Consider the following 13,233-nt stretch of genomic DNA (forward strand, 5'->3'; position numbering starts at 1 on the left):
GTCCTTAGTTTAGATCCAAATCTATCTTCTGCTCATTATGTGATATATCTATGGCCATAGAAATCAGACAAAATTCCTTTCCAGATGGATGTTTTCAGATATTTTTTTAACTTGTTAAATTGAGGTAAAACATACATGAAATGCACAAATCATAGGTGTACAACTCCATTAACGTTTACAAAGTACACACACCTGTATAACCATGACCCAGATAAAGAAGTAGGACATTCGCTGCCACCTCAAAACCTCTCCCCGCCTCCTCCCAGCTGAGAGTCCCCAAAAGGTAACTGCTGTTCTGATTTCTAGTCCCATGAATGTGTTTTGCCTGTTTTTTTATTCTATGTAAATGTAATAAAATATAGATTTTTAATGTCTGGATATTTATCTCAACATTTTATCTAGGATGCACCCACATCTGTGAAATAGCAGCCCTTCATTACTATGTGGTATCTTCTTGTATAAATAATCCGAGATTTATCTATTTATGTTCAACTATTATTAAACATTAGGATGATTCCAGTTTGAGACCATTAAAAATAATGCTGCAAAGAACATTCTTGAGCACGAGATGCATGTGTTTAGCCTCTAGGAGTTACGTCTAATGAGATGCATGTGTTTAGCCTCTAGGAGTTACGTCTAATGAGATGCGTGTGTTTAGCCTCTAGGAGGGACGTCTAATGAGATGCGTGTGTTCAGCCTCTAGGAGGGACATCTAATGAGATGCGTGTGTTCAGCCTCTAGGAGTTACGTCTAATAAGATGCGTGTGTTTAGCCTCTAGGAGTTACGTCTAATGAGATGCGTGTGTTTAGCCTCTAGGAGTTACGTCTAATGAGATGCGTGTGTTCAGCCTCTAGTAGGTACGTCTAATGAGATGCGTGTGTTTAGCCTCTAGGAGGTACGTCTAATGAGATGCATATGTTTATCCTCTAGGAGTTACGTCTAATGAGATGCGTGTGTTTAGCCTCTAGGAGGGACGTCTAATGAGATGCGTGTGTTCAGCCTCTAGGAGTTACGTCTAATAAGATGCGTGTGTTTAGCCTCTAGGAGGGACGTCTAATGAGATGCGTGTGTTCAGCCTCTAGGAGTTACGTCTAATAAGATGTGTGTGTTTAGCCTCTAGGAGGGACGTCTAATGAGATGCGTGTGTTCAGCCTCTAGGAGTTACGTCTAATGAGATGCGTGTGTTTAGCCTCTAGGAGGGACGTCTAATGAGATGCGTATGTTTAGCCTCTGGGAGGGACGTCTAATGAGATGCGTGTGTTTAGCCTCTAGGAGTTACGTCTAATGAGATGCGTGTGTTTAGCCTCTAGGAGGGACATCTAATGAGATGCGTATGTTTAGCCTCTAGGAGGGACGTCTAATGAGATGCATATGTTTAGCCTCTGGGAGGGACGTCTAATAAGATGCATTTGTTTAGCCTCTAGGAGTTACGTCTAATGAGATGCGTATCTTTAGCCTCTAGGAGGGACGTCTAATGAGATGCGTGTGTTCAGCCTCTAGGAGGGACGTCTAATGAGATGCGTGTGTTTAGTCTCTAGGAGGGACGTCTAATGAGATGCGTGTGTTTAGCCTCTAGGAGGGACGTCTAATGAGATGCGTGTGTTTAGCCTCTAGGAGGTACGTCTAATGAGATGCGTGTGTTTAGCCTCTAGGAGTTACGTCTAATGAGATGCGTGTGTTTAGCCTCTAGGAGTTACGTCTAATGAGATGAGTGTGTTCAGCCTCTAGGAGGGACGTCTAATGAGATGCGTGTGTTTAGCCTCTAGGAGTTACGTCTAATGAGATGCGTGCGTTTAGCCTCTAGGAGGGACGTCTAATGAGATGCGTGTGTTCAGCCTCTAGGAGGGACATCTAATGAGATGCGTGCGTTTATCCTCTAGGAGTTACGTCTAATGAGATGCGTGTGTTTAGCCTCTAGGAGGGACGTCTAATGAGATGCGTGTGTTTAGCCTCTAGGAGTTACGTCTAATGAGATGCATGTGTTTAGCCTCTAGGAGGGACGTCTAATGAGATGCGTGTGTTCAGTCTCCAGGAGGGACGTCTAATGAGATGCGTGTGTTCAGCCTCTAGGAGTTACGTCTAATGAGATGTGTGTGTTTAGCCTCTCGGAGTTACGTCTAATAAGATGCGTGTGTTCAGCCTCTAGGAGTTACGTCTAATGAGATGCGTGTGCGTAGCCTCTAGGAGAGACGTCTAATGAGATGCGTGTGTGTAGCCTCTAGGAGGGACGTCTAATGAGATGCGTGTGTTCAGCCTCTAGTAGGTACGTCTAATGAGATGCGTGTGTTTAGCCTCTAGGAGTTACGTCTAATGAGATGCGTGTGTTTAGCCTCTAGGAGGGACATCTAATGAGATGCGTGTGTTTAGCCTCTAGGAGGGACGTCTAATGAGATGCGTGTGTTTAGCCTCTAGGAGGGACGTCTAATGAGATGCGTGTGTTCAGCCTCTAGGAGTTACGTCTAATGAGATGCGTGTGTTTAGCCTCTAGGAGTTACGTCTAATGAGATGCGTGTGTTTAGCCTCTAGGAGTTACGTCTAATGCGATGCGTTTGTTTAGCCTCTAGGAGGGACGTCTAATGAGATGCGTGTGTTCAGCCTCTAGGAGTTACGTCTAATGAGATGCGTATGTTTATCCTCTAGGAGGGACGTCTAATGAGATGGGTGTGTTTAGCCTCTGGGAGTTATGTCTAATGAGATGCGTGTGTTTAGCATCTAGGAGTTACGTCTAATGAGATGTGTGTGTTTAGCCTCTAGGAGTTACGTCTAATGAGATGCGTATGTTTAGCCTCTAGGAGTTACCTCTAATGAGATGCGTGTGTTTAGCTTTTGCTAAATAGCTTTTAGAAAAGTGGGGAGTGTCAAAAGAAGACATACAAATGGCCAGCAGGTATATGAAAAAATGCCCATCATCACTTATCAGAGAAATGCAAACTAAAACCACAATGAGATATCTTCTTACCCCAGTCAGAATGGCTATGATGAAAAAGTCAAAAAATAACAGATACTGGCAAGGATATGGACAAAAGGGAACTCTTACACACTGATTTGGAATATAAATTAGTATAACCTTTACAGAAAACACTATGGATGATTCCCAAAGAACAAAAAATAGAACAATTAATACCATTCCATCCAGTAATTCCACTACTGGTATCCACCCAAAGGAAAACAAATCATTGTATCAAAAAGACACCTGCGCTCATGTGTTCACCATAGCACTATTCACAACAGCAAAGATAGAGAATCAACCTAAATGTCCGTCAGTGGATAATTGGATAAAGAAAATATGGTATACATACACCATGAAATACCGTCCAGCCATAAAAAGAATGAAATTATGTCTTTTACAGCAACATGGATGAAACTAGAGGCCATTATCTTAAGTGAAACAACTCAGAAAGTCAAATACTACATGTTCTCAGTCACAAGTAGGAGCTAAGCAGTGTCTCCATGTGGACACAGAAAGTGGAATGATAGGCTGGGTGCGGTGGCTCATGCCTGTAATCCCAGCACTTTGGGAGGCTGAGGCAGGCAGATCACTTGAGGTCAGGAGTTCGAGACCAGCCTGGCCAACATGGTGAAACCCCATCTCTACTAAAAATACAAAAATTAGCCAGGCATGGTGGTGCATACCTGTAATCCCAGCTACTCTGGAGGCTGAAGCAGGATAATCGCTTGAACACAGAAGGCAGAGTTTGCAGTGAGCAGAGATCACACCCCTGCACTTCAGCCTGGGTGACAGAGCGAAACTCCATCTTAAAAAAAAAGAAAAAAAAAATAAAGAGAGTAGAATGATAGACACTGGAACCTTAGAAGGGTGGTGGGAGGGAGTGGGAGGTGGTGGGAGGGGATTGGAAGGGGGTGGGAGGGGTGGATGATGAAAAATTACTTAATGGGTATGATGTATAATATTCTAGTGATGGTTGGCTGGGTGTGGTGGCTCACGCCTGTAATCCCAGCACTTTGGGAGGCCGAGGCGGGAGGATCACGAGGTCAGGAGATCCAGACCATCCTGACCAACATGGTGAAACTCCATCTCTACTAAAAAAAGAAAAAAAAAATTCTGGTTATGCTAGAAGCTCAGGCTTCACTACACAATATATCCATGTAGCAAAACTGCACTTGTACCCCTTAAATATATGCAAATGTAGTGGGAAGTGTGAGAGTCCCCACGGCTTCGTATCTTCACCAACTTTGGTGCTGTCAATCCTTCTCTATGGAAGCCATCCTGGTGTGGCACAGTGGTGCCTGCAGATGCATGAACATAGCTAAGTTCACCCATGTCATAGATTCTGTCCTTGAAAAGCCACATGGTGGTGATTTCAGAGATTCCGGCAGGTATCCCTTCCATGAGAGTCCAAACCCAGACACCTCTCGGAGTTATGTCTAAGCAAAGCAGCCTGGCTGAAGGTCATCCATAGTGGTTAGGATTGGCACAAAGAGGAGAGTGTCTATCTGTCTAGGAAAGGGTCTATCACTCAGCTCCAGCTAGGTGTGGTCCATGAGGAACATGGGCCACCATTATTGGGGCCACTATTATTTTTGAAGTGAAACCAAATCAATATTTTTATGTAAAACATCCCCACCTGACGATGCTGGTGACTAAGGAAAGCCTGTCTGAAGCCCGCTTGAGGTTCACGGGCTGCCCTTTAGCAAGCTCACGTCAGACCTTTGCTGACCTCTGATCGCTGGCAGGCTCCCTCAGCAAGGGCCTCGGAGTGTTTCAGCTTCCCCCTTAGTGAGCAGCTGCTGCTCTGTTCTCTGGGGCTGATGAATTTATGATAATGCTTTGAAAAAAGAACCTTAATCAGCTGGGTGCAGTGGCTCACGCTCCTAATCCCAGTGCTTTGGGAGTCTGAGATGGGAGAATCACATAAGGCCAGGAGTTTGAGGCCAGGCTGGGCAACATAGCAAAACCCAGTCTCAACTAAAAAATAAAAAAAAAAATTGTTTTTAATTAGCAGGGCATGGTGGCACATATCTGTAGTCCCAGTACCCAAGAGGCTGAGGCAGGAGGATCGCTTGAGCCCAGGAGGTCAAGGCTGCAGTGAGCCAAGATAATGCCTCTGCACTTCAGCCTGGGCAAGCAACAGAATGAGACTTTGTCTCTAACAATAATAATATTAATAACAACACTGCACAAGTACTAATCTAAGCACCATTGCATAGACTAACTCATTTAATCCTTGCAACAAGCCTGTAAAACACAGCTCTCTCTATATATATACACATAGATATACATACATATACACATATACATATATACACATATACATACATATACATATACATATATATACACATATATATATATATACACATTTTTTTTTGAGCCAGGGTCTTGCTCTGTCACTCAGGCTGGAGTGCAGTGGTACAATTTCAGCTCACTACAGCCTCAACCTCCTGGGCTCAAGTGATCCTCCTGTCTCAGGCCCTCCAAGTAGCTGGGACTACAGGTATGCGCCACCGTATCTGCTGATTTTTTGTTGTTGTTGTATTTTTTGTAGAGACGGGGTTTCACCAATTTGCCCAGGCTGGGCTCGAACTCCTGAGCTCAAGCAATCTCTCCGCCTCGGCTTCCCAAAGTGCTGGCATTACAGGCGTGAGCCATCACGCCCAGTTGCAGCATTATTTTTATTCCCCATTTTATGGGTGGAAAAAAAAGGAGACAAAAGGCATTTAAGTAATAGTGTGGGTGGTATGTACAAAAATGAGAGAGAGAGAGAGAAACAGAGACAGATAGGCAGGCGGAGCCGGGGGACAGGTTCTTACCCATAAACATAATTTTGGGTTAACAGACATCATCCCCTGGTTATCCCTGGCCTCCTGAAATGCCCATGACCCCCAGAATAGGTCGACACTGTTAATCTCTATGCTTAACACTGACTGGCTGAATTTATTCCAAAATAATCAAGCCTCAAGAATGAAGACCAAGCTCTCGCTGGATTTTACAAATCCCCCTCCGGTAATGGTTTCCAAAAGGTCTTTAGAATCCTTTATTAGCATCAGAAAATTTCACCGTCATACCCCAGCTGCAAGATAGTATCTAGACTTCCACTTACTTCCGCCATAGTCAACCCCTGGGCACTTACAGATTGGCCGACTTCTGCAATAATCTATTCCCCAACCAACTGGACCTTGGAGTATAGAAGTTGTTGCAGGTCCCTGCTGTCCAATATGGTGGCCACCAGCCATGTCTGGCTATTTAATTTTAAGTTTAATTTAAGTCAAATAAAATCCCAGTATGTAGAGCTTAATTTCCTTCCTCTCAACTATGGGCTGGACTTGGCGACTTGCTTCCTAAAGTGAGATGAGAGGAACAGCAACTTTGCAGATACCACCTTCACCAGGTGACTGTGGTTGACAGCACCAGCAGTAAGTGACAATGATACCGTGAAGTCCTTGATATGGCATGATGGGGAGGACACTTCTCCTCTGGGGTACTTTTTCCAAAAACCTAGAACCCCATTCTAATCACAGGAAAACACAAGACAACCCCAAATTGGGAGATATTCTGTAACATATCTGGCCAGTACTGTTAAAAAGTACCAAGGTACAATAAACAAGGAGGGACTGAGAAACTCTCACAAATCTTAGTAAGAAAACTCTCATTAAGGAGGCATGAGGGCCAGATGCAGTGTGGTGTCTTGGATGGGGTTCCAGGGCAGAACAATGACGCCACCAGGGCCACTTACACCCCAGCTCTTCCTAAACACAGCATCGACTGCAGCTGTGCACCTGCAAATGCTAGGGTTGGTTCCATAGAATGCATTTCAAGCAGACACGAGGCCATAGTTTCGCTTATTGGCTTTACGCCAAAAGTTTTGCCTTCTGCCTCTGTAGCTGACACTCATAAGACTGAAATTTATTTTCATGAAACCCATTTTGCCACTGGCAGCGTAAGACAGGGAGGTCTGGGAAAGAAGATAGCTCCATCACCCTACGGTACAAGGCAAACAGATGCAGGGCAGGACCTTGGAGGCCTCCCAGCACCCCCACATGTTTGCCATATTGCCATTAGCAAACCACTTAACCTCTTTGAAGTCTCACTTCCCTCTCCTGTAGAAGTGAGTATCCTGACCCATACCTCTGTGGGGTCATCGGGAAGGTTAAAATAACCAGCCTATGTGAAAGATCCGGGTGCATATTAGAAGGAAAACGAAAATGAGTTTCTGTTCACCTCATGCAGAATTCTCAGTCCAGGTTGTACATATACGGTACATCTCAAATTGCAAAGGAAACTCTCGTCCTATCATAAATTCATCAGCCCCAGAGAACAGAGCAATACATCCTGATTGCTTTTCATGGGAGGAAATGAGTTTGCCCATCTGCCTAGCATGGAGAAGTCATTAGAGAGGCTATGTCAGCGCTCAGGTCTAAGCTCAGATCATGTTTGAAATTGCCCCTTTGGCTGGACTCAGGGTGAAATGACTGCTAATTATAAGCACACTTGCTCTTGCTGTCTCCCTCCAGATGGAAGGATAGAATTGTCAACAAATTTGCTGTTTCCATTTTATTCACACAGGATCACTAGACTCCAAAAACTGACAAAAGCAAAATGCAGGTCAGTAGAACCCCTCAGTGTGGAAAAAACAAATAGGGCCTCATGCAGTCCTCAGTGTGGCAGGAAGGAGATGATCCAAGATGGCAGCTCATGACTGCATTTGACCGTGGAGATGTTTTACGGGGCCCCAAGTTACCGAATAGTGTCATTAGGACATTTAAAAAATAGAAAATTTAATATAAAAATGAAAGAATATAAATAATATTTTAAAGTGCATTCTTCTTTCTATATATTCTCCCAAAAGCTCTTTACAGTGGAAAAAAAATCAGAAAATTTGGCGATCTTGGGTCTGCATTTCCACATAGTCACAATTAGCCGTAAACGTCCGTATGTTTGTCCTTGGTCCTCACTGCCCTTACTCATTTCTGGAATCCCTCAGAAACCTCAATTCAGTGAAGTGAGATGATTTAAGAAAGATCACACAGAGAATCCCCGAATCCACTCAACACTCCTCCAGCACCCAGCCACCCGCCCACCTATGCATACAACTGGCCCTGCATTTACATTAATTCACACCGTCAAGAAAAGCCTCCCTCCCCGTGCCACCCTGCATGCCAGAGTCTGCACACTTCAGCTCTTGAACCTCTGAGCTATAATAAGCAAGTATGTTTTCTGAAATGGCAAAATGGGTTTTATAGCATTTGCATCAATAGAGCGAGTCACGAGCATTACAGAGCTGCTGCCAGGCCTGGGCAGCAGAGAACCAAATACAGCCTGCTTCCCAACCGACTTCACATGCTCTCCCAGAGAGGCTCGAGAGTCATGGGCAGTGACAAACGTGGCTTCCTGCTCCCACTCTTCCCTCCCTGTGTTGCCTGGGGATCGGGTGGTGGCCCATCTCCATGCATTTCTAGCACCAGGCAAGGTGGGAGGAAGCAGGGTGGTCGAGAGCTGGGCAGGGTGGGCCTAAGGGTGGTAAAACTGCAGGGCATGTCCACGGCTCTGCAGAGCTCCTGAGGCTGTCGATGATCTTCAGTGGCTTTCTAGACCACGCTTCAGAAAATATGGCCTGCAGGCCACATCCAGCTTGCCCCTTTTAAATAAAGTTTTATTGGAACACACCCATATTCATTCATTTCCAAAAATCCCTATCATCAGTGAGCTTTGGGGGAGAATATACACATACATATATATTTTTACAATTTGTGTATAATGTTTATATTACTTGTTTCCTTATTTCCCTACATACATGTATTATATAAGTGTCAGTGAATGCATACATAAAATATACTATGTTTATATAATATATATAACATGTAAAGAACAGTGTCAGTGAATGGGATGTAGGAATATGAAGGAGGAAACAAATGTAGAGATTTCTAGAAAATGTGATCAAAGAAGGTGACGTCTGAGCAAAGATGTGAAGGAAGTAAGAGCGTGAGTGCTGTGGGCATCTCGAGGGAGGAGCTCCAGGCAGAGGGAGCAGCACCCACAAACATGGTAACGTGGAGCAAGCTGGGGAGAGGGCATCATGGCAAATGCAGTCGATGAGGTGGCCAGGTGTAGGATATGGCAAATGCAGTCGATGAGGTGGCCAGGTGTAGGCTATGGCAGGAACTTGGGTTTTGTTCAAAAGTTGATGGAAACCAGTGCAGGGCTGAGAGCAAGAGAGTAGCTTTCATCCAATGTGTGCATTGAAAGGATGGCCTTGGGAAGAGGATGGACAGGAAGATGGGTTGCCAGTGGATGAGAAGGGCTCTGGGCAGACTCATGGGTAGGCTGGTGTGGTTGGCTGAGACAGACAAAGGCAGGTGAATTAAGGAATCGCACACAAGAAACGAGGTGAGCAGGGACCAGTTTTTAAATCACCCCAGCTGTCCTGTAGAACTGACGTTTATGGATTCTTTGAAAAAACTTAGAAAATGATCCTCCCAGTCTTGAAACTTGAGAAAGTTGCATTTGTCTTATCTGAGTTTCTTTCTCAGGAAACCGACCATCAGACCTCCCAGATAGCATCATGGAACTGAAACTCACCAGGTCACTGCATCTGGACAGTGACTCACCAGAACCTTCGCCCGTCATGACTGCCTAAGGGACCAACTGCTTCCTGCTGACCAACTCCCTCCCTAATTCCTGTTTTCCCCACACATGGCTAAATTTCTTCCTGTTATGTAAACCCCTAGTATTAGTTGGTCAGGGAGATGGACTTGAGACTGATCTCCCATCTTCTTGGCTGCAGCACCCGATTAAACACTTCTTCCCTGGCAATACTGATGGTCTCAGTGAGTGGCTTTCTGCATCGTGAGCAGTAGGACCTAGACCAAGCCCCTGGCATTTCAGTAACAGTTTCTGGGTATTTCAAGGGGATTTGATGATGGGTTTCATGTGGGGGTGAGAGCAAGGAAGGAGTTCCAAGTTTTTGTTCTGAGAAGTGCAGTGGTGTTGACAATCCACATAGATGGAACCAGAGAGGCTTGGAGGGCTACCAAGAGCTGAGATGAACACTCTTGGCTTGCTAACATCGGCTATCACAGGATGGAAGAGGAGGAGTGATAGCCCTGCTCCATCCAGAGCAAGAGGCCACTGCAGGGCCACAGAGTTCACACTCATCATTAAAATCAAAAGAAAATGAGCAGAGCACACTGCACTCCTGGGCAATCTCTGTCTATGGAGCAGGCATCCTCCTGTCTCTCATCTTCTTCCCTCACTTCCCCTGCCCTGAAACTCTGAGATTAGAGATCTTTCTTCAGGTTAGCTACACTCTACATGGATGCTTGCTTTCTGTGATCACAGAGGGATCCCTCTAGGATGCTTTCCTTATAGTAATTCTTAGTGGTGTCTACAGGTCACTGCTTTCTCTCCAGTCTGATGCTGAGGCATTTTGGAATGTTTCTTCCTCTTACACCAAAATAAATGAAGGCAACTTGTGGATGATATTGAGTGAAGATCACGGAATGATTCATTATTTAACTGCAAATGCTGAAAACACAGCTGTACTCACTGGGCCTAAGAAAGTGACTTCCTTCCTCTCATTGAATATAGATGTTTACTCATCAGCTTATTTTAAAATGTGATCTCAATGCCATGCCAATGAAAGCCTTTTAGTCTATGATTTCTTTGCCAAGGGAAATTGGAAATGTTTTCTTTGAAATGTTCTAATGCAGGCATCATCTGGCCATGGAGTTGAGACTGTTATCAGGAGCAACAGCTGAACAGCACCAGAAGCAACATTTACGTCACACCTTCCAGGTGCCGAGCCATGCTGCAGACACTGTATTTGTATTGTTGTGTTCATTCCACTCATCTAATATATGTTTGTTGAACACTTTCTAGGTGTACTAGCTCATGGGATGCCTTTATGTAAACTAAGCAGAGGTTCTCTTCTGAGCAAGCTAATGCCCCCTTGGCAGACCTAGCCATTGGGCTGAGTGTTGGCAAGGTGACTTTTGGCACAACCATACTCAGGGGCTCTAAGTGGAGGCATCGCCTCAGAACTGGGGGTACAGCAAAAACCACAGAAGGCAAAACCCCTATCATAGAACTCACATCCTTATTGGGAAAATGTGGATGGAAATGTGGTATGTCAGGTAAAAATATGTTCTATGAAGAAGACAAGATGAAGTAAGCACAAAGAGAGAGGGGAAAGGATGCTGGCTAGGAAATTTTAGAGCAGAGGCCTTAATGATGTGAAAGAATGGCAGAGGGGCTGGGGCATGCAAAGGCCCCAAGGAAAGCAAGTGCTTGGGGTTTTGGAGAAGCAGCAGGAAGTGACTGCAGTCTTGTAGGGAAGATAGATGGGTGAGAGGACCCCTACATATGCACATTTTCCATAGGACATCAAATCTAGTCTACAATACTCTTGCTAAAGTTCAAACCAGCACTATCAGTTCTCTCCTTCCCCTAGAATCTGAGATGAGTTTTTATCACAGATTATCTGTTGCATCCTCTGCCTTTGAAAACACACATAATCCTGCTGCAGAAAAAGGAAACAGCCAATCAAATTTGAGAAGAGGGTGGGAGATGAGGGAGAGTGCCTGAACTTCCCAGTTTTGAAGAACTATTAAAGGAATAATCTTGTACTTATCGAAAACGATTTGCTCTGCATGACAATACTATTCTAATATCCATAGTCAAGGAAGGAGAACACAGAGGCCAGCAGCCCAACAAGACACATACAGTCATCAGTGTCCTTGTGACTCTAGATGCAATCTGCCTTAACCAAGACAATTCAACCTTTGGGAAAATGAATTCCATTCAGTGGGACCCCAAGTTTTCCATGGCAAATGGGAAAAACATTCTTTCTGTTGTAAATAGGAACACAACTGGTTTATGAGGATGCTTTAAAAAATAGAAAGTCATGGTCTACATTTCCATTGTTCCTCATTCATCCATTAACACAACATTTCTGTGGATCTTGTGAGTTGGTTGCTGGACAAATCTGTGGGGGTGGAGGGTTGCTGACTAGTGGGTACATAATTTCTCCAAATGAGGCTGATTCCATTTGCCTTTCCCTTCTCTCAGGGTTGGATGATGAACTGAGAAGGTATGTGCTTGTAGTTCCCACATTTATCTTTCAATATTCTGCCCTAATGAGGCTGTCAGGCTAAACGCCTTTCCAGAAAGATGACTCTAACTTTCTTCTCCATGGACAGTGTACTTGAATGGCATTTCCTCACACCCTTGTCAACATCAGCATTAGCATTCTTTAAACTATTGATTTTATAGGCAAAATCCCCATTATCTTACTATTTGAATTGGTTTGTAGCCCTTGACATTTTTCATACACTGATTAGCCATGTGCCCCCAAATAATGGCCACTTCTTTGGTAATCATTATCTCATGTTCTGGGAAAAACACATTTTAAAAAGTTTAAATTACTTGTTTGAAAAAGGAAATGGGAGTTGTCATTCTAGTTCAGAAAAGATTCTAGCCCATACCAACTGTATTGCTGCAGAAAAACTCAGGCCAGCAGAAAACAGAAAGGGTAGGTAGACCAGCAGGCTGAAGAGGCAGTGAGCTTGGGGACTCAAAGCTCTTCTCCAAAGATGAGCCCTATAGATTGGGAAATATGAAGATGCCTCACGAGGAATTGGCCGTAGAGAGTGATGAGGGCCACCTCTTTTTGCTAAAAGGAAGATTTCTTCCATTCCCCCAGTTCTACAGGAACCCAACGAGACAGCACAATGACACCACATGAATTTGGCCACATCATGAAAATTAAGTTGGGTGCACCAGGTGGGAAAAAAAAAAAAAAGTTCTTTCACCTATAAGAGTTTCAAGCACTGCTGCATCTTGCCAGTCAGCTAAATGTTTTCCCTAGTGCCAATTTAACGCAATTTAAGTCATTTTATGCCTCTTGAGCTTTGGAAACCTGTCCTGCTAGGCACTCAGGATGTTGATTTAATAGAATGTTTCTCTTGAAGGTATTTGGTAGGATTGTCACCGTTTTAACCTGTTTTTGTTTTCCTATGCAAACCACCTTATGATCACTCATCTTGGTTTCTGGGAGACATTTTAATTAGATCCCTTGGAGAATCTTACATAGCCTGGAACCTACCATTCTTGTCTCAAACATCTAAGGGCAGTTTGGCCTTTCCCCTGTCTCTCCATTTATCCAAATCCTATCTGTAAGGCTTTTTGATGTCCTTCCTCTTCTGTCCTGACCCCTTTCACTTCCTGGCCACACACTCCACCCTCTCAATGTCCTGGAAGGGGAAGAGATGCCTCT

The 13,233-nt window shown here is 44.3% G+C and overlaps 1 protein-coding gene across 20 annotated transcripts in view; it reads right to left on the reverse strand.

Moving 5' to 3' along the window:
- RIMBP2 (RIMS binding protein 2) overlaps positions 1 to 13,233 on the reverse strand; it is a 321,527-nt gene that overhangs the window by 135,218 nt on the left and 173,076 nt on the right. Inside the window, exon 2 of one of the 20 annotated variants that reach the window (XM_063786144.1) lies at positions 3,635 to 3,756. The exons of 18 other annotated variants lie outside the window; for them this stretch is intronic. The gene's annotated coding sequence lies outside the window, so the exon portion shown is untranslated. Of the gene's footprint in view, positions 1 to 3,634; positions 3,757 to 13,233 lie in introns of those variants that run through there. One more of the 20 variants, XM_063786142.1, reaches the window with a different exon arrangement.

The sequence above is a fragment of the Pan troglodytes genome, chromosome 10, assembly GCF_028858775.2.
Source record: "Pan troglodytes isolate AG18354 chromosome 10, NHGRI_mPanTro3-v2.0_pri, whole genome shotgun sequence".
Lineage (NCBI taxonomy): Eukaryota > Metazoa > Chordata > Mammalia > Primates > Hominidae > Pan > Pan troglodytes.